Here is a 6895-nt window from a genome sequence, read left to right as displayed (position 1 = left end):
GCAGAGCTGGGGTTAGAACCCACGACCTCTGACTCCCAAGTCTGGGCCCTTTCCATTAAGCTACGCTGCTTCTCACGGTATCTGTTCAGAACTTACTCTACGCCAGGCATCGTACTAAGCGCTGGCGCTAATCACGTTGGACACAGTCCCTGTCTCGCATGGGGCTCGCAATCTAAGGGGGAGGGAGAACAGGGACCGAATCCCTATTTTACAGTTGAATATTAATAATAATTACGGCATTTTAGGCACCTATTATTTGCCAAGGACTGTTCTTGGGTCGACGCAAGGTAATCAGGTCATCCCACATGGGACTCACGGTCTTCATGTCCATTTTAGAGACGAGAAACTGAGGCACAGAGAAGTGCAGTGACTTGCTCAAGGTCACACAGCAGACAAGTGGCGGAGCCGGGATTAGAACCCACATCCTCTGAGTCTGAAGCCCGTGCTCTTGCCATTAGGCTACGCTGCTTCTGCAGACAAGTGACGGAGCTGGGATCAGACCCAGGTTCTTTGACACCCAGGCCCCAGCTCTTTCCGTTAGGCCAGATTTCTTCTCTTCATTTGTTAGACGCTAAGTAGGTGTCAGGTACTATGCTTCCTTGGTGCTAGAGGACATACAGTCAGTCAGTCAATCAGCTGTATTTATTGAGCACATAATAAGTGGTGCGGCTTTGTTGGACACCTAATCGATCGTTAGTATTGATTGATTGACTGGGAAGCAGCTGTGGCTTAGTGGTTAGAGTACAGACCTGGAATCGGAACGACTTGGATTCTAATCTCAGCTCCGCCAGTTGCCTTCTGTGTGACCACGGGCAAATCACTTCACTTCTCGGTGCCTCAGTTACCTCACCGGGAAAATGGGGATTAAACCCGTGAGCCCCATGTGGGACAGGGACTGTGCCCAATTTGATTAGTTTGTAATCTCCCCCAGGGTTTAGTACAGTGCCTGGCACATAGTAAGCGCTCGACAGAGGCCACAAAACAAGCAGAACGAGGAACGTGCGCGGAGAAGGTCCGGGGCCCGGGGCCGCCGGGACGTCGGTCTCTCCCGGGTCAATGACGAAGAGGACACGAAGAAATGTATTCAGATGAAAACGAGTGAGATTCCAACGTAATCTGATTACGGCAAAGATAAACTGCCGAGGCCACCTCCGCCACGGGCAAATCCGCTTAAGGGAACGACGGGATTTAATTAACTCCTTGGACTCATCCATCAAGATGGCCACCCGTTCGATCGCGATCGATTGCGCGAGCAGTAACACGCGTCCAGGTGGGAACGTTCACTCCATCCGACGCAGCCGCCGCGCCTGCACCGGCTCGATGCCTTGACCCCGGGCCCCGGAGGGATTGACGATTCGTTGTGTGATCATCTTGCCGTCGTTCGTGGCGCTGTAGATTCTGACTCGACGTTCGTTTATCCCGATTTTCCATCTATCCTCCTCACTCCTCCTCTCAACGGGGGTTGGGTTCTCGCATCTGCTCCCACCAATTATAAACAGTCTCCCGCCTCCCCCATTAGATTGCTTTGAGGGCAGGGATGGCTTCTTCTACTTTTCTGGCCCCTTCCCAGGTGGTGTCCAGCGCAGTGCTCTGTGCAAAGTAAGTGCTCAGTAGATACTGTAGAATTTTCCTTCTTGGCAAGTGGAATGAAAACGAAAAACACAGAGAAAGGGCATCTCAAATCCCCTTGAGCGACACATCTGCAACACACGCACTTCTCTATGAGTTCCTTTGAGGGAGCCGTTTCCTATATGTCTGTAGTGCTTGGCACATAGTAGATGCTTAAAGAGGACCATGATTTTTACATTCACGTGTTCATTCATTGATTCAATCATATTTATTGAGCGCTTACTGTGCGCAGAGCACTGTACTAAGCACTTGGGAAAGTACAATACAACAATAAACAGTGACATTCCCCGCCCCCAGCAGGCTTCCAGTCTGGAGAGTTATCATTATTATTATTCTTGAGTTGTGCCTGCGGGAGTGGAGATGAGTTGGGTCAAACCATCCGCACTCTCTGGCGCCCGGTCTCCATCACTGCACACTGGTTAGTGGATGGCCAGGGCTAAGAGGTCGGAGGCGGCTGAAGAACCAGATATCTGTTTGCGCTTCTGCGCCCTCACCCACCCTGACTCAGTGACCACGCCGATGGCGACGGTACTTAGACGCTCACCTTCGCCGAACAAATCCCCGGGGTCCTCACGGGCCACACTGTGCCTGGCATTTCAGTCGATCGTATTCATTCCCGTGGGCAGAGCACTGTAATAAGAATTAATAATGATTATGGTACTTGTTAAGCACTTACTATATGCCCAAAACTGTTCTAAGCACTGGGGTAGATATAAGTCAATCATGTTAAAAACAGTCCCCATCCCGGCTCACCGCGTAGGACAGGGACAGCACTAGACTTGATCATCTTGTTTTCCCCAGCGCTTAGAAAAGTGTCTGATGCTTAATAAACACTTGACAAATCCCACAATGATCATTATTATAAATCCCACCGATGAATCGATTCTGCTGGATCCCAGTTTGGGGCAAACGAAGGAGCATTCCCAACAGCCACCGTCCATCGCTTCCTCCTGGGAAGCAGCTTTCCGCCGCCGAGATCGGTCGGGAAACGGGGCCAGCTGGGAGTCTCCTCCACCGGGACGCCCGGAAGGACACGGCCAGAACCGACGATTCCCTCGTTCCCGGCCTCGAGTCAAAAATCAAATCTCCCCGAAGCCGCCGCCACCGCCGTGTGCTAAATGAAGATGAATTGACGTTGCGCCCGAGGAACAGGGTCAGAAATGTAATTTTCCAGCTGACGGTGACCGTCTCCCGGATAACCATGTCAATGGAACATGACAGATGACTTGAGGAACGGCACTCGGGGGCAGAGGTAAATTGAAGTTGGGGAAATGGGTCCCTGGGCTCCGAGAGGCAAGTGATCCCAGGCGCCGAGCTCCACCATCGATGGAACCGGGCATTTTGGCAGGGTCGGGTGTCCGGTGGGCACTGCCCCGTCCGGGTTGGGTGGAGATTGTACCGCAATCTCGTCTACCTCAACGTCAACCTCTCGCCCACGTCCTGCCTCTGGCCTGAAATACCCTCACTCCTCATATCCGACAGATGGTTAGTCTCCCCACCTTCAAAGCTTCATTGGAGGCGCGTCTCCTCTAAGAGGCCTTCCCTGACTAAGCCCTCATCTCCTCTTCCGCTTCCTTCTTCTTTGCACTGACTTGCTCCTTTTATTCACCACCTCCCCCCCCCAGCCCCACAGTACTTACATAGATATCTGTCATTTATTTATTTCTATTAATGTCTGTTTCCCCCTCTAGGCTGTAAGCTCGCAGTGTGGAAGGACTGTGTCTGTGATACCGTACTCTCCCAAGTAAGCGTTCGATAAGTACGACCGACTGAGAGAAGGGACTTTCCGTGGCAACCCAGGGCCGAGGGAACCGCAGACACACCGTAGATCAGACCGGCTTCTCTCAAAGCCAAGGGCGGAGGCAGTTGTTCGATTACATTTGGCTTCCCCGCATCCTCTGGGGTCTGCCATCTGATTAGCTGTACTGATTCCTTTGTCTGGATGTCAGAACTACTCTGTTGGATACCCAGAGCAAACATTTATTGGTGAAACAAATGGCTCATAAGGTGTGATTAGCAGGCTCCTTGCACGGGGCGAGGTTAAATTTTCATCGTGACAGGGATGATATCTGCTCTCGATAGTGACTCTTTCTTTTTATGGCATCTGTTGAGTGCTTGCTACGCTCCAGGCACCGCTCTAAGCCCTGGGATAGATACAAGGGAATCGGGATGGACATAGTCCCTGTCCCAGATGAGGCACGCGCTCTTAATCCCCATTTGACAGATGCGGTAACTGAGGCACAGAGAAGTGAAGTGACTTGGCAGGTCACACAGCAGACAAGCGGTGGATCCGGGATTAAAACCCAGTTCCTTCTGACTCCCGGACCCGGACTCTATCCACTAGGCCACACTGTTTCCTGCCTGACTGTGTTCGAACAGAAGAAACCCCCTGCCAATCCTTTAAATTTACCTTCCTGATATCCCGCCTGGAATGGAACCAGTGTCCGTCCTCAGTGCTCTCTCTGAACTACAGGGAATTCATTGGCCCTGCCCTTTCTCCAAGACCTCGGAGGCTAACGGTAGTAATCATGGTACTTGGTAAGCACTCACTTTGGGCCAAGCACCGTTCTAAGCTCAAGTTAATCAGGTTGGACACGGTCTCTTGTCCTGCTTGGGGCTCACACTCTTAATCCCCATTTTACAGATGAGGGAACTGAGGCACAGAGAAGTGAAGTAGGCTTGCCCGAGATCAAACAGCAGACACGTGGCAGAGCTGGAATTCGAATCCAGGTGCTTCCGACTCCCAGGTCTGTCCTCCATCCACTCAGCCACGTCGCTTCTCGTAACGGACGTACTTCTCCATCTATCGACGATGGACAGTTCCCAGGACGGGTAGATCTTCTTTCTTAACCCGCCGCCATTGTCCGATCGGGGAGCCGTCTGGGGATTCTGCGGGGGAAGGAAGCCTCGCGGCGTCGACGAAAAGGCAAGGTTCAGGGTTACAAAGGCGATTTTTTTTCTGGTCATTACTTCTGCACATCCAATCTGTTACGTTTGCCTCTCGGGAGAACAGCGGAGTGTGAATCCATCCGTCATCGGGGTGGAACCAAAGACCAGCTGTCCCACTCTGGGGAGCCGCGTCATTCTGGTTAGGATTTCTGTGCCTCTGCTCACCACCATCGTTATCAGAAATGGTGGCTCGGGGCCTCTTCCCAAGCCCGCCTGTGTTTAACGAGAAATCGCCTCTGGATGATCCGACTGGGGAATCACAGGCAGATGCATCTCCCAAGCGCTTAGTACAGTGTTCTGCACACAGTAGGCACTCAATAAATACGATTGAACGAATGAATGAATGAATTTTTGGCAAAGATTTCCCCCGGTGGGTCCCGGGTTATGAGGAAATCCCCATCTTACAGACGAGGTAACAAACACAGAGAAGCAAAGTGAGTGGGCCAAGGTCATGAGGCAGGCAAACGGATGTCAAGATTAGAACCCAGGTCCTCAGAAACCCAGACCAGTACTCTTTACTTACGTCACACTGCTTCCCATAGTAGTAGTCAGAGGTCGTGGGTTCTAATCCCGGCTCCGCCGCTTGGCAGCTGTGTGAACTTGGGCAAGTCACTTAACTTCTCTGGGCCTCAGTTACCTCATCTGTAAAGTGGGGATGAAGACGCAGGACAACCTGATCGCCTTGTATCTTCCCCAGTGCTTAGAACAGTGCTTGGCACATAGTAAGCGCTTAACAAATACCAACATTATTATTATTAACACTACAACAATTATTACTGCCATTCATTTTCAATCGTATTTATTGAGTGCTTCCTGGGTGCAGAACACTACACGAAGTGCTTGGAAAGTACAGCTCAGCAACAAATAATAATAATAACGATGATGTTGGTATTTGCTAAGTGCTTACTATGTGCCATATGGGACGGGGACTAGGTCCAACCTGATTTGCTTGTATCCACCTCAGCACTTAGTACAGTGCCTGGTACATAGTAAGCACTTAGCAAATGCCACAATTATTAGTATTATTATTACTACTACTATTATCCCTCCTCCTCTACCTTCTCCCCTCCTCTGATTTCTCTGAGGCAGGGCAGGGTGAGAAGCCAACAAAATTGCGATGTGGCCACCGTGACTCAGTGGAGGAGACTTGACCAGAGAGAGATCGGGTAGCTCTTTCGGGTCCGGACCTCGAAATATCCACTGAGGACGACTCACTCACGAAGACACATGACCCATCCCATCATCTTCCAGGAGTAAATGTCAAATATCTTAAGAGAAGCAACGAGGCCCAGTGGAATAGACCACAGGTCTGGTAGTCAGAAGGACCTGAGTTCGAATCCTGACTCTGCCATATGTCTGCTGTGTCCTTGGACAAGCCACACAACTTCTCTGGGCCTCAGTTATCGCATCAGTAAATGGAGATAAGGAGCGTGAGCCCCATGTGGAGCAGGGGCTGTGTCCAACCCGATTAACTTGCGTCTAGCCCAGCGGTTAGAACACGGCTTGGCAGACGCAGAAAGAGCTTAACAAGTACCGTAATTATTAAACATCGGTCCCACCAGGAACCCTCGAATGTGTGGGATTCATTCCCAGGGGAAGCTGGGCGGATCAGAAATGGGGAGAAACGTGCAGGGGCTCTGGACAGATTAAAACGAAATGGTCAGAATGACTTGGGGAGAGGGAAGGGGAAAGCAGCATTGGCGACTGGACGGACGTCCAAGAAAACCACGTTCACCCAGCCCTCGGAGCACCCCGCTGGTTCCGATGGAAACCAAATCCTGGGCCGGACGGACCGATCTTCTGGCTCTCCCCGCATTCGTGAGGTGGTCTCTAGTTGGTCCATCTGGGACTTAAATACTTAACGGGGACTTGACGCACACCAGACCCAATGAAAACAGACCCCCTAAAAGATGAATGCTCACACCCAATATCACCCAGAGAAGCCTAAGGAGGAGCCCAGATGTGTTTCCCATCTGAACCTTGCCGCCCAACCACCCTTCTCCTCCTGTTTATGCTTCGGGATGACTAGAAGCAGAACTGCATGGTTTTGATTCCCGGATCACCCTGCAGTGTGTGTGAATGAGGAGAATCACATTTTCCCCAAAGACAACCAGGGCTCTCCGCCTCTCAGTGAGCCAAACCGCGGGCCCCAGCTCATGGCCTGCTCCTCGGGCGTGGAAAACGACGGCGGGGAGGAAAAGAACATCAGGGGATGTGATTAACTTGTTGGTTCGTGAGGGGGGTCCGTTCTCATCCACCCTTCTTCTGTGGAAGCAGCTTGGCCTAGTGGAAAGAGCGGGGTTGGACCGTGTTGCTT

This window comes from Ornithorhynchus anatinus, chromosome 9, assembly GCF_004115215.2.
Source record: "Ornithorhynchus anatinus isolate Pmale09 chromosome 9, mOrnAna1.pri.v4, whole genome shotgun sequence".
Lineage (NCBI taxonomy): Eukaryota > Metazoa > Chordata > Mammalia > Monotremata > Ornithorhynchidae > Ornithorhynchus > Ornithorhynchus anatinus.
This window is presented reverse-complemented; position numbering follows the sequence as displayed.